This window comes from Lucilia sericata, unplaced genomic scaffold (assembly GCF_015586225.1).
Source record: "Lucilia sericata isolate MDLA Ls3-8-SP2 unplaced genomic scaffold, ASM1558622v1 Contig000746F_arrow, whole genome shotgun sequence".
NCBI lineage: Eukaryota > Metazoa > Arthropoda > Insecta > Diptera > Calliphoridae > Lucilia > Lucilia sericata.
Genome location: NW_023994743.1, coordinates 100,586 through 126,934, shown reverse-complemented (window position 1 = coordinate 126,934; position 26,349 = coordinate 100,586). Strand labels below are relative to the sequence as shown.

Sequence of the window (26,349 nt, the reverse complement as noted above, 5' to 3'; positions counted from 1 at the left end):
TTCCGGAAAGGTACATTCGACGCTATGCAAACTCTCCTTCAGAAAATTACTTTAACTCCATAGATATCTTAATTATATTAATGTCACGAATTTTTAATTTTTTTTTTTTAATTTATCATCTAAAGAAGTCAATTTGAAAACATTTTTAATTAAGAATTTTTCACCTTAAAAAAATAATTTCGTAAATTTTTCTTTCAGAAAAGATTTACTTTTTTTAAAAAAATGTTTCCATTTTTTTATAAAAAAATAGTTTAAATTTTCTTTACAAAAATGACCCTTAAATATTTTTGAAATGTAAAATTTGTCCAATTTTTTATCGAATAAATATTGTGGTTTCTTCTTTTTGGAAAATAGGTACTTCTTGGAAAATTGTATGTTAAATATTTTTATTTTTTTTTTTTTTCTTATTTTACTTTATACCGATAAATTCTTTAAAAACATTTTTCATAAAAAATAAAAAACTTAATGCTAAATATCTTAGGCATTTAATGGATTAGGATTTCATGGAAGCTTTAAGTGATTTCTATAAATGACATATTTATCAGGTAAACGCTAAATATATATATTTTCCAAGTGATTTTGTGAAAATTTTGGCATTAAAAAACAGATTTTCTAATTACAAATCTGGAATTTCAGAATATTTGTACCACATCAACTTATTGTAGACTTAAACTCATAAAAAACACATTTTGGCAATATTTAAGACGTTATAACAGCGCCAAGATATCAAATTTGTTGTGCCGTCTAAAAGTCCAAAGTGTCGCCTTTAAAATCATGATTTAAACTTTGTTCTATCTTCTTTTGTCTTCTAGATATTTCAATATAATGCAAGGAGCTCTGATAAATTAACAAAAACTCCATTTTAACTATATTTCGCCTTTATTTTATAAAAAAATTATAATTTTTTTAATTTATTTTATAAAAAAATTATATAATTTCTCATAAACTTTCCGATGAATATACTTTTTGAATTCTCTTGTATTTGCCGAGATATCATCTGTTAAAAAATTTGTCACGAGAGGAAGCCAATAACAAATTTTTAGGAAATTATAACTGTTTTTATATATATTTGGGTTAAGATATCTTGAAATAGAAAGAAGAGATCATAAGCCTGTTATAATGCCTTGTAAGTAGCGCAGCTTAAACCTTTAGAAAAGTATACTTCGGTTTCGGTTTTCTTAATTATTTTCGTTTAATTATATTATTAAAAACTGGCAACCCTTTTCATACAGTTGTTTATACAACAGAGTTGCATTTTTGACAAATAACAACAGGGTGTTTCGCATATTGTAAACTTTTACATAGTCACTTTACTATTACTCGTTGCTTTACAACAACCCCGTTTTAGTGAGTACCCATATAGCGGACTCATTTACACCAAATTCAAAATGGCCGCTATTAGTTAAAGAAATAGAAAACAGCGAATATTTGTTAAAATTTCAGTTCCTTTTTTAACGGCGAACGAGTTAGACGGAAGAAGTAGGTGGCTATAATGGCGCTGTGTGGTTTAATTAAAATCAATGTGTTTAATCAAGATTTAATTAAACAAAACTTAACACAAACCACAGAGGAAAATCAATAATAAAAATAATTGTGTTACAAAAGAAAAAACAATAAACGCGCAGCGAAATAAACCAAAAAAAGGAACACACGTAAAAGTGGGGAAGAAAAGAAAAAGGTTTTTATATTTTATAACAATTGAAAAAGAAGAAAAATTTATGAAATACCAACAAAAGAAAAAAAAGTACAGTGTATGTGGTAATAACGGAAAATTGAACACAAAGCAGAGAATTTAAAAAAAAAAGAAAAATAATTAGAAATATTTAACTAAAGAGAAATAACAAAAAAAAAGATGTTACACAAAAAGAAATAAGAGAGATAGACAAAGAAACAAATAATGAATATAATAAAAGAAAGAGTGAGAGAACAAGTGAAACAAGTTTATAATAAGAATTAAACAAACAACAACAAAGAGTTAATAAAAAAAAAACTTAATTAAAAAGTAAAGAAATTAAGAAAAATGTAAAATATCTTAAATTTAACTAAAAATAAACTTTAAATTTATAGTTAAGGAATAATAATAAAGTGAATTTAGTGATAATTTATAAAAAAAGTTAAAAGATTTAACAATTAGAATAAAAAATTAAAAGAGAAAAGAAGAAAGAAATTGTGTGTACGTGATTTTTATGTTTAAACAACAACAACAAATGAAAAATGTCATTTACACAAACAACCCAAACAACAACAAAAAGCATTCAATAAAAATAAAACAAATTACAGGAAAAAAAGAGGTGTGTATGTGTGTTTGTAAAGTGAATGTCTAGCGAATAAGTAAAAAAAAATAAAGAAAATAATTAAACTGAAATAAATTAAAAAAATACCACAAAATTTGTTAAAAAAATTTTATATTGCTAAGAAATAATACTTAAGAAAAAGTATTTAAAACAAAAGCAAATGCAAAAAAACAAAAACTTCAGCCATTTAAATAACAAAAACAAAAATAAAACAACTAGAAAAGAAGAAAAAGAAAAATTTCATGTAATAACAAATTTTTATTGCTTAAATAGCAACAAATAACAAAAAAAATTCATTTAAAAATAGAAATTGTGCAAAATTTCAGCTTATATCTTAAAAATTCAATAAATTAAGTGTTAAATTCTAGCAAATTAATGGGAAAAAATATAAAATAAATTATCAAAATTTATTTGCAAAATAAAGTGAAGTGTCATTTTAACAAAGAGTAATTAAAAATTAACCACAAAATTTGGGTTTTTTTCTACAAAAATCGTATAATAAATGGAATATTGGATAATTTTTTCTTAACAACAATAAAACAACAACAAATTTAAAAGGTAAGAGTTAAAAACAGCATAAAATGCCATTAGCCGACATTTTGTTTTGAAAATTTTAAAGAATTTTCTGAAAAAAACAACTTATTTGGTCGTCCAAGCAAGCAATTTTTTTAAAAAGAGTTACTATTGAAACACAACACGTTTCTAATTTGCTTGTGAAACCTGCTGCTTTTCTATAGAAAAGTTGCTTGTGAAACACGACTGTTTTCTATACAAAAGTTGCTTGTGAAACCTGCTGCTATAGAAAAGTTGCTTGGGAAACCACACTCTTTTCTATAGGAAAGTTGCTTGTGAAATAACACTCTTTTCTATAGAAAAGTTGTTTGTGAGACAACACTCTTTTCTATAGAAAAGTGGCTTGTGAAACAACTCACTTTTCTATAGAAAAGTTCCTTGTGAAAAAAGACTCTTTTCTTTAGAAAAGTTGCTTGTGAAACCAGACTCTTTTTTATGGAAAATTTGCTAGTGAAACAAGACTGTTTTCTATAAAAAAGTTGCTTATAAAACAACACTCTTTTCTATAGAAAAGTTGCTTGTGAAACAACACTCTTTTCTATAGAAAAGTTGCTTGTGAAACAACACTCTTTTCTATAGAAAAGTTGCTTGTGAAACAACACTCTTTTCTATAGAAAAGTTGCTTGTGAAACAACACTCTTTTCTATAGAAAAGTTGCTTGTGAAACAACACTCTTTTCTATAGAAAAGTTGCTTGTGAAACAACACTCTTTTCTATAGAAAAGTTGCTTGTGAAACAATACTCTTTTCTATAGAAAAGTTGCTTGTGAAACAACACTCTTTTCTATAGAAAAGTTGCTTGTGAAACAATGCTCTTTCCTATAGAAAAGTTGCTTGTGAAACAACACTCTTTTCTATAGAGAAGTTGCTTGTGAAACAACACTCTTTTCTATAGAGAAGTTTCTTGTGAAACAACACTCTTTTCTATAGAAAAGTTGCTTGTGAAACAACACTCTTTTCTATAGAAAAGTTGCTTGTGAAACATCACTCTTTTCTATAGAAAAGTTGCTTGTGAAACATCATTCTTTTCAATAGAAAAATTGCTTGTGAAACATCACTCTTTTCCGTAGAAAAGTTGCTTGTGAAACATCACTCTTTTCTATAGAAAAGTTGCTTGCAGAAAATGCTCTTTTCTATAGAAAAGTTGTTTACAAAAAATGCTCTTTTCTATAGTTCTTTAGTTAATCCATTTCAAGTTTTCTTTGTCATCTAAAAATAAATTAAACAATATTTCAAATCGTTATCTGTCTAGTAATGTTTTAGTTTTTGTTAAAACAAACATAAGTTAAACACAAATCTTTATTATAAATGAGTGTGGTTTTCTACTTAAAAACAGCAACAAAAAGTCAACAACAAAAACTATTAACAACCAAAAACAGACACAAAAGGCATGTGCAAAAAATTAATAAAAAAAAACACTCAAACAAAAAGTAAATGTTAAGAACAGCAAAACTTAAGTAAAGTATAAAAAAAACTTGGTTAAAGTTAAAATAAAAAAACAACAATATTTAGCAGTCAAAATCCGCAGCACAAAAGCCAAAAACAACTTACAAAAACGCATAATCTAAGCCAAAAAAAAAAAAGAAAAAAATCACAGATGAAGAAAAAAAACTACAAAAACTAAACAAACCAAACAACAACACAGTTTATTGCCATTTCCTTTGCGGCATTAGTCAGTCGCTGTTACTGCAAACGACCAACATTTTAGACAAACTCTGCCATTCATAGGCAGGCCAGGAGTAGATACAGAAAAAGAAACAAACAAACAAACGAACCAAAAATAATTATTTTTTCCTTTTACATGAATCTAAACTACAGAATGTTTCGTTTATCGGCCTCTTGTCTGTGTTGTTTGTCTCTATTCGCCTTGGTTGTGTGGTTAACAGTTGTGGGTTTCATTATGTTCATCTGTCTGTCTGTCTGCCTGTTTCTCTGTCATTCTGTCTGTCTGTCCTTTTTTGTATTTCGGTCTATATCTATCTATAGTTTTTTGTTTGAGTCTCGGGTCTTTGCCTTACTCTGGTGTAAACGTTAAAAACTTTTCATTATTATTGGAATTTCTTGTTATTTTGACTTCTATTTATTTCGGATAATCACATTGTATGCAACTTTGTATGACATGCAACACCACAAAGCACGCTAAAATATTGTTTCTTTTTCATGACTAGAAATATCTACATATTTTTATATTGTCTTTTAAATATTTTTATATAGTTTGGTAAACTAAATAATAGGAATTCAAAAATAATTCAAATTTATTTGGAAAAGAAGTACAGAAGATGTACTTGTAAGGAAAGTTGCTTGGAAGAATAGAAAAGCTAACTATTCCATAGAAATTTTGATTTTGAAACACAACACTTTTCTATCGAAAAGTTGCTTGTGAATCAATACTCTTTTCTATAGAAAAGTTGCTTGTGAAACTAGATTCTTTTCTATAGAAAAGTTGCTTGTGAAACTAGACCCTTTTCTATAGAAAAGTTGCTTGTGAAACTAGACTCTTTTCTATAGAAAAGTTGCTTGTGAAACCAGACTCTTTTCTATAGAAAAGTTGCTTGTGAAACAAGACTGTTTTCTATAAAAAAGTTGCTTGCGAAACAAGGCTCTTTTCTATAGAAAAGTTGCTTGTGAAACAAGGCTCTTTTCTATAGAAAAGTTGCTTGTGAAACAAGGCTCTTTTCTATAGAAAAGTTGCTTGTGAAACAAGGCTCTTTTCTATAGAAAAGTTGCTTGTGAAACAAGGCTCTTTTCTATAGAAAAGTTGCTTGTGAAACAAGGCTCTTTTCTATAGAAAAGTTGCTTGTGAAACAAGGCTCTTTTCTATAGAAAAGTTGCTTGTGAAACAAGGCTCTTTTCTATAGAAAAGTTGCTTGTGAAACAAAACAAGTCTCTTTTCTATAGAAAAGTTGCTTGTGAAACAAGGCTCTTTTCTATAGAAAAGTTGCTTGTGAAACAAGGCTCTTTTCTATAGAAAAGTTGCTTGTGAAACAAGGCTCTTTTCTATAGAAAAGTTGCTTGTGAAACCTGCTTCTTTTCTATAGAAAAGTTGCTTGCGAAACCTGCTTCTTTTCTCTAGAAAAGTTGCTTGTGAAACCTGCTTCTTTTCTCTAGAAAAGTTGCTTGTGAAACCTGCTTCTTTTCTCTAGAAAAGTTGCTTGTGAAACCTGCTTCTTTTCTCTAGAAAAGTTGCTTGTGAAACCTGCTTCTTTTCTCTAGAAAAGTTGCTTGTGAAACCTGCTTCTTTTCTCTAAAAAAGTTGCTTGTGAAACCTGTTTTTTTTTCTATAGAAAAGTTGCTTGTGAAACCTGGTTTTTTTCTATAGAAAAGTTGCTTGTGAAACCTGCTTTTTTTTTCTATAAAAAAGTTGCTTGTGAAACCAGCTTCTTTTCTATAGAAAAGTTGCTTGTGAAACCAGCTTCTTTTCTATAGAAAAGTTGCTTGTGAAACCAGCTTCTTTTCTATAGAAAAGTTGCTTGTGAAACCAGCTTCTTTTCTATAGAAAAGTTGCTTGTGAAACCAGCTTCTTTTCTATAGAAAAGTTGCTGGTGAGACTTGCTTCTTTTCTATAGAAAAGTTGCTGGTGAGACTTGCTTCTTTTCTATAGAAAAGTTGCTGGTGAAACTTGCTTCTTTTCTATAGAAAAGTTGCTTGTGAAACAAGACTCTTTTCTATAGAAAAGTTGCTTGTGAAACCAGCTTCTTTTCTATAGAAAAGTTGCTTGTTAAACCAGCTTCTTTTCTATAGAAAAGTTGCTGGTGAAACTTGCTTCTTTTCTATAGAAAAGTTGCTGGTGAAACTTGCTTCTTTTCTATAGAAAAGTTGCTGGTGAAACGTGCTTCTTTTCTATAGAAAAGTTGCTGGTGAAACTTGCTTCTTTTCTATAGAAAAGTTGCTGGTGAAACTTGCTTCTTTTCTATAGAAAAGTTGCTGGTGAAACTTGCTTCTTTTCTATAGAAAAGTTGCTGGTGAAACTTGCTTCTTTTCTATAGAAAAGTTGCTGGTGAAACTTGCTTCTTTTCTATAGAAAAGTTGCTGGTGAAACTTGCTTCTTTTCTATAGAAAAGTTGCTGGTGAAACTTGCTTCTTTTCTATAGAAAAGTTGCTGGTGAAACTTGTTTCTTTTCTATAGAAAAGTTGCTGGTGAAACTTGCTTCTTTTCTATAGAAAAGTTGCGGGTGAAACTTGCTTCTTTTCTATAGAAAAGTTTCTGGTGAAACTTGCTTCTTTTCTATAGAAAAGTTTCTGGTGAAACTTCTTCTTTTCTATAGAAAAGTTGCTGGTGAAACTTCTTCTTTTCTATAGAAAAGTTGCTGGTGAAACTTGCTTCTTTTCTATAGAAAATTGCTTGTGAAACCTGCTTCTTTTCTATAGAAAAGTTGCTTGTGAAACCTGCTTCTTTTCTATAGAAAATTTGCTTGTGAAACCTGCTTCTTTTCTATAGAAAAGTTGCTTGTGAAACCTGCTTCTTTTCTATAGAAAAGTTGCTTGTGAATCCAGCTTCTTTTCTATAGAAGAGCTAATTGTGAAACATGCTTGTTTTCTATGGGAAGGTTGCTTGTGAAACATTCTTGTTTTCTATAGAAAAGTTCCTTGTCCTTTTAGTCACAAGTAACTTGAATTGCTACTTATATTATCTATTGAAACATAAAGCAATTCAAATTGAAAACTTCCCCTTACCTTTTAATAAAATTTGCCCATTTGATTAAATTTTCTTAAACAGCTGCCTTCATCTTCTATCTCAACAACTTCTTTTGCCCATTTGCTTGCCACAGATTTGTGGCATGAAAAAATGTGTGTTTAGTTTCTTTTTTCTTCTTCTAAATTGAGCGGGGCATTTTGTGTAATTTCAATTTTTTCTTTAGTGTTAAAGTTGTACGTGTATCTTTTGGGTTGAAGATACTGAACATAAACTTTTGTTGTTTTCATGTGCAATTTCTGTTGGTGATTTCAAATATATATATTTTTTTTTTTGCTCTGCTGCTATACATATTGTGTTGTTGTTAATGTTATTGCTGTAGTTTTGGGCCATGATGGCAAAAATATCGTTGTGAAAATGTTGACTCGTTGTCGTAAGTTACAAAAAAATGTGTTTTTCTTTACTCGTTTATATCTCTAATATTACAGACATATTTGCCTTACAACCGAGTTAAGAGTCTCTATCATTGTAATTTTGTTTTGTTTTCATTGCTTTTTTGAAACCATTTTTTTCGAGTTTTTTTTCTTCTACAAAGTCTATTGTTATTTCTTGCTGTTGCTGTTGGTTTATAGTCATTGTTGTTATTCAGTAACTTTATCTTTGGCAGCATTAAAAATACAGCAATATCGAAAATTGTAGCAGCAACTTGCAGCACTTGCGCATTCGTGCGTTACTTTTCATTTTTATAAAACATTTTTTTGTTTGCTTGCCTTTATTTATTCATATTTTATGTTGTAAATTTATTTATATATTTTTTTCTGCTCTTGCAGCAGAAAAAAAAAACAATCTAATTTTCTTTCTAATGTTTTTTTTTTATTTTTCATCTTGTTTGCTTTGGTATTTTTTTATTTGTTTTCTTTGAAAATATTTTTGTAAATTATGTATCTCATGGATTCACGTGTAGGTTATTACAAATGCTGCATTATAATGAATGTTTTAATGATTTTTTTTCTTTTCTCTTTAAAAAATATTTTATAGCTTGTATGGGTTTTCTTTTGAAGTTTAAGAAAATAAGCTAATTTTAGATATTTAAGACAGAAAAATTTCAATAGATTTTTTTTATTGAAAAGAAACTTTTTTCAAAAGCAACTTTTCTATAATAAAGAGTCTTATTTCACAAGCAACTTTTCTATAGAAAAGAGTCTTGTTTGCACAAGCAACTTTTCTATAGAAAAGAGTCTTGTTTGCACAAGCAACTTTTCTATAGAAAAGAGTCTTGTTTGCACAAGCAACTTTTCTATAGAAAAGAGTCTTGTTTGCACAAGCAACTTTTCTATAGAAAAGAGTCTTGTTTGTACAAGCAACTTTTCTATAGAAAAGAGTCTTGTTTCACAAGCAACTTTTCTATAGAAAAGAGTCTGGTTTCACAAGCAACTTTTCTATAGAAAAGAGTCTTGTTGCACAAGCAACTTTTCTATAGAAAAGAGTCTTGTTGCACAAGCAACTTTTCTATAGAAAAGAGTCTTGTTGCACAAGCAACTTTTCTATAGAAAAGAGTCTTGTTGCACAAGCAACTTTTCTATAGAAAAGAGTCTTGTTGCACAAGCAACTTTTCTATAGAAAAGAGTCTTGTTGCACAAGCAACTTTTCTATAGAAAAGAGTCTTGTTGCACAAGCAACTTTTCTATAGAAAAGAGTCTTGTTGCACAAGCAACTTTTCTATAGAAAAGAGTCTTGTTTCACAAGCAACTTTTCTGTAGAAAAGAGTCTAGTTTCACAAGTAACTTTTCTATAGAAAAGAGTCTGGTTTCACAAGCAAATTTTCTATAGAAAAGAGTCTAGTTTCACAAGCAACTTTTCTATAGAAAAGTGCTGAGTTTCACAAACAACTTTTCTATAGAAAAGTGCTAAGTTTCACAAGCAACTTTTCTATAGAAAAGTGCTGAGTTCCACAAGCAACTTTTCTATAGAAAAGTGCTGAGTTCCACAAGCAACTTTTCTATAGAAAAGTGCTGAGTTCCACAAGCAACTTTTCTATAGAAAAGTGCTGAGTTCCACAAGCAACTTTTCTATAGAAAAGTGCTGAGTGTCACAAGCAACTTTTCTATAGAAAAGTGGTGAGTTTTACAAGCAACTTTTCTATAGAAAAGTGCTGAGTTTCACAAGCAACTTTTCTGTAGAAAAGTGCTGAGTTTCACAAGCAACTTTTCTATAAAAAAGTGCTAAGTTTCACAAGCAACTTTTCTATAGAAAAGTGCTGAGTTTCAAAAGCAACTTTTCTATAGAAAAGTGCTGAGTTTCACAAGCAACTTTTTTATAGAAATGAGCTGAGTTTCACAAGCAACTTTTCTATAGAAATGAGTTTAGTTTCATAAGCAACTTTTCTATAGAAAAGTGCTGAGTTTCACAAGCAACTTTTTTATAGAAATGAGCTGAGTTTCACAAGCAACTTTTCTATAGAAATGAGTTTAGTTTCATAAGCAACTTTTCTATAGAAAAGTGCTGAGTTTCACAAGCAACTATTTCGTTTTCTGTAGAAAAGTGCGGTGTTTCACAAGCAACTTTTCTATAGAAAACTAAAGCTAGTTTTTACCAGCAACTATTTTATCATTAAAAGTTATTTTCTTTGTTTGTCAAACATTTCATTTCTAATTTATTTCTATTGATAATTTTAAACACGTTCTATTAGAATACAATTCGCCTTCAAACTATATAATAAACATTTTACTTTATTAGTGATAATTTAAATAATTATAAATTAAAAACTGAGATAATGAGATGAATAATAAATATTTTTTATTCTAACACTTGTAGTTGCTTCTTATCTTATTAATATAATGAGAAAAGGGAATGCAAAAGTTTGAAAATTTTTCAATATTAAATAAATATTTATAAAAAAAATTCTATTAATTCATTTAATTTTATTAAGATTCAAGGGAAAAAATTATTTAAGAAAATGCTTATCATTAAAAATGAATTCTTTTCATTAAATTCTAATAGGAATTTCTAAATGTTAATTTACTCCTTCTCTTTCACACAAACGGTTATTTTTAAAAAAGTTCTTTATATGTTTTTGTTTTTTTTTGTTTTTTTTTTTGTAGTTGTTTTACTAGTTGTTGTAGTTTTTGTCTGGACTGGTTGAATGTCTGTCTGTCTGTCTATCTTGATTCTTGTCTTTGTAAAACCTAAAATTAAATTTCAGAGAGTTTTACTTTAAATAAAACATATATGTTTCTCTTTCTCTTTTTGTTTATTTTTATTATTATCATCATGTGCGTGTGTATTTAATAATAACAACAAAAAAAAGTTCATTCAACTGTCAAAAATCCAAAAATCAAATGAATAAATGAATAAATTTATAAGCAAAGTCTAACTGACTCAGGCAATACACAATCTTATTTTTATAAAAATAAATTTCTTTGTAAATTACTAATTTTTTTCTTATTTTTGTTTGTGTTTTCCCTAAAATTTGGAAATTTTGAATTGTTTATTTTTTGACTTTGTTTCTTTTGTTTGAATTATAAAAACAACTTAATTATTTTTAAACATTACAAGTAATTGCGTTTACGTGTTAATTAGAGATTTTTTTTTTAATTATTTTATTAATAATAATTTTTAATTATGGCGCAAATATCACGTTAAAGGTTTAAATTTGATTGGGTTTTTTTTCTCCATGAAAATGTTTTCATTATTTAAATATTTTATGAATAAAATTTTAATTAATTAAGCTCAAATAATAAGCAATTTTCCAGGTTTTAAAGAAAATTTTCTATAATTTTTTTTTCTGTAAAACATAAAACTTTTCCTTTTTAAAAAGTTACTTGTGAAACACAGCACTTTTCTATAGAAAAGTTGATTCTGAAACAAGACTCTTTTCTATAGAAAAGTTGCTTGTGAAACACAGCACTTTTCTATAGAAAAGTTGCTTGTAAAACACAGCACTTTTCTATAGAAAAGTTGCTTATAAAACACAGCACTTTTCTATAGAAAAGTTGCTTGTAAAACACAGCACTTTTCTATAGAAAAGTTGCTTGTAAAACACAGCACTTTTCTATAGAAAAGTTGCTTGTGAAACAATACTGTTTTCTATAGAAAAGTTGCTTCTGAAACTAGACTGTTTTCTATAGTAAAGTTGCTTTTGAAACAAGACTGTTTTCTATAGAAAAGTTGCTTGTGAAACAAGGCTGTTTTCTATTTAAAAGTTGCTTGTGAAACAAGTCTGTTTTCTATAGAAGAGTTGCTTGTGAAACAAGACCGTTTTCTATAGAAAAGTTGCTTGTGAAACAAGACTCTATTCTATAGAAAAGTTGCTTGTGAAACAAGACTCTATTCTATAGAAAAGTTGCTTGTGAAACAAGACTCTATTCTATAGAAAAGATGCTTGTGAAACGAGACTCTATTCTATAGAAAAGTTGCTTGTGAAACAAGACTGTTTTCTATAGAAAAGTTGCATGTGAATTCAGACTCTTTTTTAGAAAAGTTGTTGTGAAACAAGACTGTTTTCTATAGAAAAGTTGCTTGTGAAACAAGACTGTTTTCTATAGGAAAGTTGCTAGTGAAATAAGACTGTTTTCTATAGAAAAGTTGCTTGTGACACCAGACTCTTTTCTATAGAAAAGTTGCTTGTGAAACTAGATTCTTTTCTATAGAAAAGTTCCTTGTGAAACTAGACTCTTTTCTATAGAAAAGTTCTTTGTGAAACTAGACTCTTTTCTATAGATAAGTTCTTTGTGAAACTAGACTCTTTTCTATAGAAAAGTTCCTTTTCAAACTAGACTTTTTTCTATAGAAAAGTTCCTTGTGAAACTAGACTTTTTTCTATAGAAAAGTTCCTTGTGAAACTAGACTTTTTTCTATAGAAAAGTTCCTTGTGAAACTAGACTCTTTTCTATAGAAAAGTTGCTAGAGAAACAAGACTGTTTTCTTTAGAAAAGTTGTTTGTGAAACAAGACTGTTTTCTATAGAAAAGTTGCTTGTGAAACAAGACTGTTTTCTATAGAAAAGTTACTTGTGAAACAAGACTGTTTTCTATAGAAAAGTTGCTTGTGAAACAAGACTGTTTTCTATAGAAAAGTTGCTTGTGAAACAAGACTGTTTTCTATAGAAAAGTTGCTTGTGAAACAAGACTGTTTTCTATAGAAAAGTTGCTTGTGAAACAAGACTGTTTTCTATAGAAAAGTTGCTTGTGAAACAATACTGTTTTCTATAGAAAAGTTGCTTGTGAAACAATACTCTTTTCTATAGAAATGTTGCTTGTGCAACAAGACTGTTTTCTATAGAAAAGTTGCTTGTGAAACTAGACTGCTTTCTATAGAAAAGTTGCTTGTGAAACAAGACTGTTTTCTATAGAAAAGTTGCTTGTGAAACAAGACTGTTTTCTATAGAAAAGTTGCTTGTGAAACAAGACTGTTTTCTATAGAAAAGTTGCTTGTGAAACAAGACTGTTTTCTATAGAAAAGTTGCTTGTGAAACAAGACTGTTTTCTATAGAAAAGTTGCTTGTGAAACAAGACTGTTTTCTATAGAAAAGTTGCTTGTGAAACAAGACTGTTTTCTATAGAAAAGTTGCTTGTGAAACTAGATTCTTTTCTATAGAAAAGTTCCTTATGAAACTAGACTCTTTTCTATAGAAAAGTTCTTTGTGAAACTAGACTCTTTTCTAATAAAAAGTTGCTTGTGAAACAAAATTGTTATCTACACAAAAGTTGCTTGTGAAACAAGATTGTTTTCTATAGAAAAGTTGTTTGTGAAACAAGACTGTTTTCTATAGAAAAGTTGCTTGTGAAGCAAGACTGTTTTCTATAGAAAAGTTGCTTGTGAAACAAGACTGTTTTCTATAGAAAATTTGCTTGTGAAACAATACTCTTTTCTATAGAAAAGTTGCAAGTGAAACAAAGCTCTTTTCTATGGAAAAGTTGTTTGTGAAACAAGACTCTTTTTCTATGGAAAAGTTGCTTGTGAAACTAGACTCTTTTTCTATAAAAAAGTTGCTTGTGAAACACAGCACTTTTCATTAGAAAAGTTGCTTTTGAAACAATATTCTTGACCTTTTTTGGGGGATTTTTTGTAACACTCCTTTACTTGGAGTTTTTATTACCAGGAATTTTGAAAAGTTTTTAGTAATCATTTTTTTCTGTTTTGTTTTGCCACACTTCTTAACACACCCAAATTTTATTAAGAAAAAATAAATATTTTTCAACCTTTAAAATACAAACCAGTAAAAGGAATCTAAATGACAGACTGAAAATTTAACAAAAAATGAAAAGCTGTAGAGCTTTTTATACTATTTGTTGTAGAATAAAAAGGTAGTAGCAAAAGTACTTTGTAAACTCTTTAAAAAGCAACCAAATTAACTAATTCCAAGAATTACTTACATATTCTGCCATGTTAAGGCAAATGAGTATAATTTGCCAAAAAAGGATTTTACAGGATTTCTTTCTTTTAGTATTTATTTTTGGTAAAAAACAAAATAAATGAAAACAACACAGGACTTTCGAACACAGCTCAGCAAAGTAAATTTCAATTTTAAATAAAAAGCACGTACAAACTTGATTTTTCAGCAGGAAACGAAAATCTTATAAGTTATCGGTAAATATATATGAGTGTCCCTATGAATTCCCATGTTTTTTTCTTTCATTTTGCAATTTAGTCTTCAATTTATCAACTAAATGGGTATTAAAATATACTCTATATAGAAATAAAATAGCAACAAAATATGCAGGCAAACTGACAAGGCATTTTTCAGTAGTCAAGCTCTTTTGCACATACATTAAAACTTACACACATACATGTATGATTGTATATTCCACCCATACCCCAACGACCCCATTTAATAGAATCGACTATAATAGAGCAAAAACGGGGTACGAAAAAAGAAAACTTCAACCAAAAACACTCTAAACTTACACATTCATACCCCCTTGAGTAACAGTAAACTGCGAAGCAGCATCAGCACACTGTACGATTCTGCTAGTGTTGCTGGCTGCAAAACACAATGTATGCTTCTCTTGCTTCTTTTTATGTTTTAATAAACTCAAAAAAAAATTTACAGTTACAGTGTAAAGAGGTTTCCACAACTCCCACATTGCCACCCAATGACCTGACGTTAACAGAGACCGACTTAGACCAACATAAACACATACATACGCACAGAGGCATATATTCAAAAAAGCATGATTAACACAATGACAGTGTTGCCAACTTTTAAAACGAAAAAACTTAATTTGTTTAATTTTTGGAAAAAGTTTCTATTAAATATTTGTTCAGTTTGTGAAAAAAAATTCTATTAAAAGTTTGTTCAGTTTGTGAAAAAATTTTCAATTAAAAAATTGTTCAGTTTGTGATAAAATTTCTATTAAATATTTGTTCAATTTGTGAAAAAAATTTCTGTTAAAAGTTTATTCAGTTTGTGTAGAAATTTTCTATTAAAAGTTTGCTCAGTTTCTGAACTAATTTTTTATTAAATATTTGTTCAGTTTGTGAACAAATTTTCTATTCAGTTTGTGAACAAAATTTCTATTAAAATTTTGTTCAGTTTCTGAACTAATTTTCTATTAAATATTTGTTCAGTTTGTAACAAAATTTCAATTAAAAAATTGTTCAGTTTGTGAACAAATTTTCTATTAAAATTTTGTTCAGTTTGTGAACAAATTTTCTGTTAAAAGTTTGTTCAGTTTGTGTACAATTTTTCTATTAAAAGTTTGTTCAGTTTCTGAACTAATTTTCTATTAAATATTTGTTCAGTTTCTAACAAAATTTCTATTAAAAATTTGTTCACTTTGGCAGCAAATTTTCTATTAAAAATTTTGATCAGTTTGTGACAAAATTTCTATTAAAAAATTGTTCAGTTTGTAAACAAGTTTTCTATTAAAAATTTGTTCAGTTTGTGAACAAATTTTCTATTAAAATTTTGTTCAGTTTCTAGACTAATTTTCTATTAAATATTTGTTCAATTTGTAACAAAAATTTATATTAGAAAATTATTCAGTTTGTGAACAAATTTTCTATTAAAAATTTGTTCAATTTGGCAGCAAATTTTCTATTAAAAATTTGTTCAGTTTGTGACAAAATTTCTATTAAAAAAATTGTTCAGTTTGTAAACAAGTTTTCTATTAAAAATTTGTTCAGTTTGTCAGCAAATTTTCTATTAAATGTTTCATCAATTTCTGAACAATTCTTTTTATACAGTTTTTCAACAAATTTTCCATTAAAAGTTAGTTCAGTTTGTAAACAAAGTATCTATTAAATACATGTTCATTTTCTATTAAAAATTTTATCAGTTTCTAAAAAAATTCTCTATTAAAACATTTATCAAATTCTAACCACATTTTCTTTACATTCTGCTCTAACTTATCCTTTTCATTATCCTTTATACATCTAGTCTATAAAGGATAACTTTAAAACTCTACTACAAGCATACTCTCACATTTACCCTAACACTCCTCTTTTTTAACCCCTCAAAATAACTCAAAACTACTCCCTTCCTCCCCTAGAAGAAGAATGACAGTCTGTCATTATTTCTTTTTTTCCACAACTAAAAATTGCTAAACATCAAAACTAAAGCTCCACCAGTATAAGTCTGTGTGTTTGTGTGTGTTTAGGAGACACCTCTTGTCGTCTCGTATTTCCTCTTTTTTTTTTTTTTGCAAAACAAAGTTAAAGCAATAATAATAAAAACTAAAACCCAAGCATACTAACAACGTCTCGTTGGTCGTTTGGTCTGACAGTTTTGATTCTACTCTAGTCAAGCAGCCAACCATCCAGCCATCTGTGCGCTATATGTCATACGATATAAACGAGGAGTAACACAGATATTTTTTTAAATTTATTTTTTTTGTCTTTATTAGATGCAGATAAACTCCCACCACCGGGAAGTTTAGATAACTTTAAAGCCAGCACCAGCAACACCCGCTAGACAAGGGACATTTACAAACTGTTAAAGGATATAAATGAAACATTAATGAAATTGAAAATTTTCAGAATTTAAACCAATTTTTAAAAGACAATTTGTTCAGAAATTGAATAAACTTTTAATAGAAAATTTGTTCAGAAACTGAACCAACTTTTAATAGAAAATTTGTTCAGAAATTGAACAAACTTTTAATAGAAACTTTGTTTAGAAACTGAACAAACTTTTAATAAAAAATATGTTCAGAAACTGAACAAACTTGTAATAGAAAATTTCTTCACAAACTGAAAAAACTTTTAATAGAAAGTTTGTTTAGAAACTGATCAAACTTTTAATTGAAAATTTGTTCAGAAATTGAACAAATTTTTAATAGAAATTTGTTTATAAATTGAACAAACTTTTAATAGAAATTTTGTTGAGAAACTGAACAAACTTTTAATAGAAAATATGTTCAGAAACTAAACAAACTTTTAATAGAAAATTTCTTCGCAAAGTGAACAAACTTTTAATAGAAATTTTGTTCAGAAACCGAACAAAGTTTAATCGAGAATTTGTTCACAAACTGAACAAACTTTAATATAAATTTTGTTGAGAAACTGAACAAAACTTTTAATAGAAATTTTGTTCAGAAACTGAACAATCTTTAAATAGAAATTTTGTTCAGAAACTAAATAAACTTTTAATAGAATAATTGTTCAGAAACTGAACAAACTTTTAATAGAAAATTTATTGTGAAACTGAACAAACTTTTAATAGAAAATATGTTCAGAAACTAAACAAACTTTTAATAGATAATTTGTTTCGAAACTGAACAACATTTTTTTAGAAAATTTTTTTGGGAACTGAACCATTTTTAATAGAAAATTTGTTTAGAAACTGAATAATCTTTTAATAGAAATTTTGTTCAGAAATTGAACAAACTTTTAATAGAACATTTGTTTGGAAACTGAACAAAATTTTAATAGAAAATTTTTTTGGGAACTGAACACCTTTTTAATAGAAAATTTGTTTAGAAACTGAACAAACTTTTAATAGAAATTTTGTTCAGAAATTGAACAAACTTTTAATAGAAAATTTGTTTGGAAACTGAACAAAATTTTAATAGAAAATTTTTGAACAAACTTTTAATAGAACATTTCTTCACAAACTGAACAAACTTTTAATAGAAATTTCATTTTTTCAGAAACTGAACAAACTTGTTCAGAAACTGAACAAAATTTGAATAGGAAATTTGTTAAGAAACTGAACAAACTTTTAATAGAAGAATTGTTCAGTAAATAAACAAAGTTTTAACAAGAAATTTCTTCAGAAATTTAACATACTTTTAATTAAAAATTTGTTCAGAAAATGAACAAACTTTTAATCAAAAACTCAGATAATGAACAAACTTTTAATCGAAAATTTGTTCAGAAACTGAACAAAATTTTAAGAGATATTTTGTTTAGAAACTGAACAAACTTTTAATAGAAATTTCATTCAGAAATTGAACAAACTTTTTATTGGAAATTTTGTTCAGAAATTGAAAAAAACTTTTTATAGAAATTTCATTCTGAATCTGAACAAATGTTCAATAGAAAATTTGTAAAGAAAGTCAAAATATAGATGATCTGTTTGAAATTGAACCGAAGCCGAATAAACTTTTAATAGAAAATTTGTTTACAAATTGATTAAATTTTTAATTGATTTTTTTCAAAAACTCAACTTTTTATCCTTATCCTCGTATACAATCATATTTCTGTTGTTTCTGAGTGCGTTAAAATGCCAACAACAAACAATTTCAGATTATTTTTGTACAAACTCGTGTATTTTATATTGAAATATTTATGTACATTTTTGTACATAGAAAAAGTATGTATATAACAAAAACTATATAACGGTATTTTCTATATACGGACATACATATATACAGATTTATGTTTTATATATAAGACCATATAATAAATTGCTAAAATGTATATATATGTATAATACGCATTCCTGTTATAACTATACACAGACATCACAACATTTTAAATTTTAATATCCTGCAGCTTTTTACTCTGGCAACTATGACTAAGTAAATTTTTTTTTGCTTTTAAATTTATGTAGGTATGTTGAAGTGTTTTACATTAAAAAAATAACATTACAAAGAAAAAAATCTCTAGATAAAAAATCGATTTTTCGTGTTGTGTATGTAACACAGAAACAGAATTAATGTTTTTACATTTTCATTCTTTTGGTGTTATTGCTTTTGCTTTAAAATAAATAAATCTAGAAATTTAGTGGAATATTGCTTGCTGAGTGTGTGTGTGTTTGTTGTTATTAGTTTGAAATTGTATTATATAATAACCTATAACAATATACAAAATTTAAGCTTAATTTAAAAAGTCATTAACATTGTATTTTACAAGTTTACTTTTAATATTGAAAGTTAAATTGAAATTTTTTGAGGGGTTTTGTGAAAGACTTTGGGAAATTTGAGAAATAAAGCTATTTTCTTAATATGTGTTATAACAAGTTTGATTAAATTTGTTTTATATTGAGTTGCCTTAAAGGTTTTTTGTTTAAAAGCTTTGGAATTTTTCTTTTATCTTGAAAACTTTAAGAGTTATGCTTAAAAATTGAAAAATAGTCATAATTAATATTAATCATACGTCCAGGTGGTTAAAAATTAGTAATTATTTATAAAAAAACTTGTTTTTAAACTAATTTAATTAAAAAATTTCTTTTTTTATATAAAAAAATATTTCACAAAAATAGCCTTAAGTCTTAAAATGTTTCAATATTTATTAATATTTATTTTTCTTTTTATTGCAGGTAATTATTAAAATTGGATTAAAATAACAACAAGAACAATAGTGCAGTAGGAAGGATAAATATACAGCCCATGGCTTGCACCACTGATAAAGCTCTTAAATTTCGATCTAATTTAATAAATTTAAAAAGGGAAATGTGTTATAATATCAATTATAATCAAAAGTATTAGAAAATCTAAATATTAAAAGAAACAAATTCAAAGATTTAGGGAAAAAAGCAAAATCGTTTTAGAATTCAACTTTAAAAAAAAAACTAGATCTCATGGAAATTTTCACATAGAAGATCGATCAAGTTTCAATTAGATAAAGACATTAGACAAGGGAGTACCTATCTGGATGGTCTAATCTCTGGGTGGACGTTTTCATACACTGGATGAACTAGTAACGGTCCACCATATGCCCTCGAATGACTTCAAAGAACAATACTCAGTTAAAAATTACGAAAAAAACTAGATCTCATGAAAATTTTCACATACAAGATCGATCAAGTTTCAATTAGATAAAGATAGTAGTCTAGGGAGTACCTATCTGGACGGTCTAATTTCTGGGTGGACGTTTTCATCCACTGGATGGTCTGGTAACGGTCCACCATATGCCCTCTAATGGCTTCAAAGAACAATACTCAGTTGGAAATGATCAAGAAAGATATAGGCGATCTATCTAAACACTTGACATTGTAGTCCCGTAGCATCATGAGTAAAACCTAATGCATACGCCGACAAGTAGGATACAATCACTCAGTTGAGTCAATAGAGAGAACACGATGGACTGCAGAAGCGGTCCATCAAGGTCAATGAGAGATGCCGAAACAAATCCATCCTCTATAGAATCAAATAAATGCATTCCTTCACCTTTTGAAGACTGCCCAATCACACTACATACTGACATGGGCCTGGTGTTTCTTCAGGATCCCTATTGCCCCGATTGAAAGAGGTTAACCTCGACCATGGTCGCGTAGCATGTCATATCCCGAAATAACGATGCATACTCAATCAGTGCTAAATCACCTTGGCTGAGATATTATCAATTCGATTTCTCTGAAATGTCATATATTCTCGCAAAGAGATAATCCATAGAATGATAGACAACTAACAAGTTTTAACCTAACAATTCGCCTAAATTTGAAAAGGTAATAACCTATTACGGAAAGGTGGGAGGTACAGCCAACTAGTTTAGTTCATTCCTTAAAACTGTTGAAGCGATAACAGAATCGAAAAGTCATATTCCTAAACTCCGAGTCTTTTCAATGCGAAGAACTGTTTGTCATGGGAAGGTAGCGCCAGGGAGGACTCCTAGAAGCTTCAAAGCTGTCAGAACGCTCTTAGAACTTTCAAAAGACGTCTGAGGGACACCTGCATGTCGAGACGAAGATGCTTTCGATCATGGAACATAACATCATGCTGTCAAAGCAGTTTCTACTGGGATGTCATCGGAGAGGCCAACCGAACCACCATTTAATGGAGTTAGAACGTCAGGAAAGATCTTCTTCTGCATGAGAGCGACATCCAAGAATACCTGGATAACATAGATAATAAAGGCTCATACAAAACGGCTTCAAATATACTATCCACCAAAAAGCGGTGGTAGACTCCATCAATTCCCACCGCGATAGTATAATACTGGGAGGTCGTCCCCCACCCGTTGCAAACGAGAAACGAAATATACCACTTCGTACTAGAGTGATATTGGCAACGTAGATACGTTTAAACTCGTTCTGGTCGAGAATAAATGACACCATTCAAGATCTCTTTCCAACTGCAGGGCAAATCCAACTCAGCTGGAATCTGAATCCCTTTGGACTCAGCGGACAGATGCGGATCGTCTACTGGTCTTAGATCTAACTGATTTGGATAACTAGAGCGAAGAAGAAGAAGAGTAGGGAATAATTTTTACTATATATAGGTGTAATTTCAGTTGTCGCTGCTACAACAACATCGTGTACACCGAAGGGATCTCACTAACAGCAGTCTCATTAAATGCGGCTGGTCGATACTTTCTAGTTCTGTCAGATCTATTGAAAGTGACACTTATTGACCAATATTGAGGGTCAAACTGACTTGTAGTTCACTACAGTGAGGCAGCAGAATAAGTTAGATTAAAAGTCTTGCTAAGTTATCTAATAAAAAGTGAAAAAGGTCAGGTAATACTTAGGTATAGTGAAATATTGTCTAGTAGATCTAGCGATCGATGGAATGACGAATTCCATCAATAAATGAATAAAGGGTGTCAAGATCAAGTCAAGTGTCAAGTGGTTAAATGATAACAAATGTCTAGAAAGTCTGCAAATGTCATGGGAAGTAGTAGTGGAAGGGCATATGTTTACTTATGCTGGTGATCGATCGGCCTCGAGCTAACCGATACGGTCGAGTCCTAAAGTCAGACCAGACTTTCCATTATTGTTATCTCGTCTGCCTGGTTATTGGTGAGTCGGTATCACTTGATATTTTTGGTTAGTGTAACCGAAAATATTCCCCTCTTATGCGTTATCGATCAATCGCTTTTGAGCTAAACAACACCGTATAGAAATCCTGGAGATAATGTTGGACTTAGGAGATCTGTACAGCTAAGTGAGCATTCTCCCTCGGACTTTTGGTATGATTTTTATGCTCCATATGAAGAGTACCTGATATCTCAAGAAAGGTTGGCCGATTTCAACAATCGTAATGGAATTCCAAGAATGAAATTCTTCAGATTTTCCTTTCTATTTATAGAACGGAGAATCAAGCTCCATTTTGGGTTTTAGTTAAAAGCTACAACAATATCAACTTTCCGGGACCTTTTTTCAGCCTTCTGCAACGGTTCGCTAGAACCCTAGGAAGTTCTAAACATGATTAGAGGATATTGATGAAATGTTTGGGATACATGAGAAGTCAAAATACTCTCTCTCTCTCTCTCTCAATCTGCTCTAAGCACTTTAGCCAAAAAAAATGTAAACCCAATGAATTATAATAACCAATTCCAATGTTACGTTATTACGGAAAGCATTTGATTTCAAATCTCGATAGAGATTTGATTCGATTTGGCTTGCAAGTTCTGGCCGGCTCAGTGAACTTCCTATTTCGAATTCCCCGAGGTGATTTTAAACCTTGTATAGGAATCGGAAAAGCTGAAGTAAATTAAAACAGACCTGAACGAATCAGTCCAATTTCGGTTACTTTGTTCTAAAGTGAAGCGTGAGAGAGAGCACGCAACGATCATAGCAAATATTAGTAGGATGGAGAAAATTGTGCACTCTAAGACGGGTGAGTCAAAATTTCCCAAGCACCTCATTCTAAATAGCTTTTAACAGTTATTGTAGCGTGTGGTCGAGCGTTGTCATGGGGGAATTTTAAGCTTTTATGTCTGTCCGTATATTCTGAGCTTTTTCTTTCCCAAAGCTCTCCTAAAACGAAATAGTTGGTCCTGGCACAGGTTCCCTGTGAGGTTCTGGTCAGTTTTCAGCAGCTCAATACGGATGGGACCCTTTTGGTTTCACCAAATATAGAACATTACCTTAGCGCCATAGATATTTGGCTTTGGTGTCAATTCAGCTTGTGGACCGGTCTTCACACGCGAACTTTTAAGCTTCGGATGATCGTAATAGATCTATTTTTCATCACAAGTAATGATTCGATTTGGAACTGAAGCTGAGAGATCGTCTTCTAAGATCAAAAATGATTTTATTTTGTAGTCTTCAAGCAGCAGTTCGGACACTCCAAATCGTGTTCCAAAACAGCTCAGCTTCAGTTCGTGTAGTACCCAGTATCCCAGCTTTGGATGAATCCTAATACCGGGAAATGTTTTGAAATTGCAGCCTGACTAGCTCGCTATGATTTGGCAAGCTCTTGTTGAGTTTGACCAAATTCTTTGTGGAGTAATGCCCCCAATTCTTGGTCTCCGCTTTCTAGGCGATCTGATTTTGATACCAAATCTTCAGCCATATCTTAGTCAATGGTTTTTCATTTCAAAATTAAATTCATTTCAATACAATAATTATGGAATTTCTCTTTTTTCTCCTCTTTACACTTTTATTTAATTTAAATTGAAATTACTTTTTCTTAGCTTTAAAAGCCTTATAATATACAAAATTCAATTTAGCATTCATTCATTTAATTTAACTTAGTTTTCAATGAAAATGAAAGAAAGACACCACACACACACACTCAAATGTATAAATATTACACACGAAATGGAAAAATTAGGTAAAAATAAAACTTAAAGTAATTTGCAAAAATTTAAGCTGATTGTATTATATATACAAAAATATATACTATAAACTCTATATGTACATAAAAAGCAAACGTCCATTAAAAACTGGGTGGGACACATAAAATTGGGTGGTTGGGAGTCTATACATAACAATAATGACGATGGCAACGACAACGACTACGATGATGGCAACAAAAAAAAGGAAATATTTACATTTGGTATTTTGCTTATATACAATTTTCTGGGTATACACTAAGAGAAAAAAAGTTCAAATTGCAAAAAAGAAAAAACTGTACAAGTAAAAGCATCTCCAAACCGAAAAATATAATAAAATTCTATGAACAAGGAAAACTTTTATACATACAGAAACCAACCGGCCGGTGTGGGTGAGAACGGGGGCCTGGCAAATGTTGTGAAAAACGAGTACTAATAAGTGCACAGCAGCAAAGGCAAAAAGCAAACAAATGATAGAAATAAACAGCATAACAAGTGTAAAGTACCAAAGTACTAAGTCAAGCAAGGGTTGGGTTTTATTGTGTTGGGGTGGCCAACATTACATGTTAGTTTGTGTGTACACACAAACACACACAAACTTGTTATAAAACAGCACTAAAGGAAAAACAATCGATAATATCAAGGGCAGACAATGTACAAAAACACTAAAATGAAAAAAAAAACCAGCGGCAAGTAAACACCACGTGGGATTGAGAATCAAAACAATATACAAAATATATATATACACACACACATACATACGCAATATGCTATTAAATGAAATTGAAACATACATACACACACAAACCCAAGTAAACTAGTGCGAGAGAGAGAAAGGGAAAGAGGGAGGTTGAGAGAAAGATTATTCAAGCAAAGGTTTATCAGGCAAGGAAAATTCAGTATTCTAGACTATAGACTAGTCTATAGTTTAGTATAGAGCCAAGTATATAGTCTAGTCTATAGTCTAGTCTATAGCTTTGTGTATAGTCTATTTAATAGTTTATTCTTGTGTATAGTCTAGTCTATAAGTCTAGTCTCTATTCTATATCCCAGTCTATAGTTTAGTCTATGGACTACTATAGTCTAGTCTTTAGTCTTGTCTACAGTCTAGTCTATATCCTTGTTTGTAGTCTAGTCTATAGTGTAGTCTAAAGTCTAGTCTATAGTTTAGTCTATATTCATGTCTATTCTATAGTCTAGTATATGGTCTAGTCTATAGAATATTCTTTAGTCTGGTCTATAGTGTACTCTAGTCTAGTCTATAGTCTAGTCTATAGTCTAGTCTATAGTCTCGTCTATAGTCTAGTCTAGTCTATAGTCTAGTCTATAGTCTAGTCTATAGTTTAGTCTATAGTCTAGTCTATAGTCTAGTCTATAGTCTAATCTATAGTCTAGTCTATAGTCTAGTCTATAGTCTAGTCTATAGTCTAGTCTATAGTCTAGTCTATAGTGTAGTCTATAGTCTAGTCTATAGTCTAGTCTATAGTCTAGTCTATAGTCTAGTCTATAGTCTAGTCTATAGTCTAGTCTATAGTCTAGTCTATAGTCTAGTCTATAGTCTAGTCTATAGTCTAGTCTATAGTCTAGTCTATAGTCTAGTCTATAGTCTAGTCTATAGTCTAGTCTATAGTCTAGTCTATAGTCTAGTCTATAGTCTAGTCTATAGTCTAGTCTATAGTCTAGTCTATAGTCTAGTCTATAGTCTAGTCTATAGCCTAGTCTATAGTCTTGTCTATAGTCTAGTCTATAGTCTAGTCTACAGTCTAGTCCATAGTCTAGTCTATAGTCTAGTCTATAGTGTAGTCTATAGTGTAGTCTATAGTCTAGTCTATAGTCTAGTCTATAGTCTAGTCTATAGTCTAGTCTATAGTCTAGTATATTCTAGTCTATAGTCTAGTCTATAGTCTAGTCTATAGTCTAGTCTATAGTCTAGTCTATAGTCTAGTCTATAGTCTAGTCTATAGTCTAGTCTATAGTCTAGTCTATAGTCTAGTCTATAGTCTAGTCTATAGTTCAGTCTATAGTCTAGTCTATAGTCTAGTCTATAGTCTAGTCTATAGTCTAGTCTATAGTCTAGTCTATAGTCTAGTCTATAGTCTAGTCTATAGTCTGGTCTATAGTCTAGTCTATAGTCTAGTCTATAGTCTGGTCTATAGTCTAGTCTATAGTCTGGTCTATAGTCTAGTCTATAGTCTGGTCTATAGTCTAGTCTATAGTCTAGTCTATAGTCTAGTCTATAGTCTAGTCTATAGTCTAGTCTACAGTCTAGTCTACAGTCTAGTCTATAGTCTAGTCTATAGTCTAGTATATAGTCTAGTCTATAGTCTAGTCTATATTCTAGTCTATATTCTAGTCTATAGTCTAGTCTATAGTCTAGTCCATAGTCTAGTCCATAGTCTAGTCCGTAGTGTAGTCTATAGTCTAGTCTATAGTCTAGTCTATAGTCTAGTCTATAGTCTAGTCTATAGTCTAGTCTATAGTCTAGTCTATAGTCTAGTCTATAGTCTAGTCTATAGTCTAGTCTATAGTCTAGTCTATAGTCTAGTCTATAGTCTAGTCTATAGTCTAGTCTATAGTCTAGTCTATAGTCTAGTCTATAGTCTAGTCTATAGTCTAGTCTATAGTCTAGTCTATAGTCTAGTCTATAGTCTAGTCTATAGTCTAGTCTATAGTCTAGTCTATAGTCTAGTCTATAGTCTAGTCTATAGTCTAGTCTATAGTCTAGTCTATAGTCTAGTCTATAGTCTAGTCTATAGTCTAGTCTATAGTCTAGTCTATAGTCTAGTCTATAGTCTAGTCTATAGTCTAGTCTATAGTCTAGTCTATAGTCTAGTCTATAGTCTAGTCTATAGTCTAGTCTATAGTCTAGTCTATAGTCTAGTCTATAGTCTAGTCTATAGTCTAGTCTATAGTCTAGTCTATAGTCTAGTCTATAGTCTAGTCTATAGTCTAGTCTATAGTCTAGT

The 26,349-nt window shown here is 29.7% G+C and overlaps 1 protein-coding gene across 4 annotated transcripts in view; it reads left to right on the top strand.

The window, feature by feature from the left end:
• Positions 1-1,447: 1,447 nt before the first annotated feature.
• Positions 1,448-26,349, top strand: part of LOC119607774 (histone-lysine N-methyltransferase, H3 lysine-79 specific) — a 114,713-nt gene continuing 89,811 nt past the window's right edge. For 2 of the 4 annotated variants that reach the window (XM_037961878.1, XM_037961881.1), the window contains exon 1: positions 2,504-2,852. The gene's annotated coding sequence lies outside the window, so the exon portion shown is untranslated. Of the gene's footprint in view, positions 2,292-2,503; positions 2,853-26,349 lie in introns of those variants that run through there. The other 2 variants (XM_037961879.1, XM_037961880.1) reach the window with 2 other exon arrangements.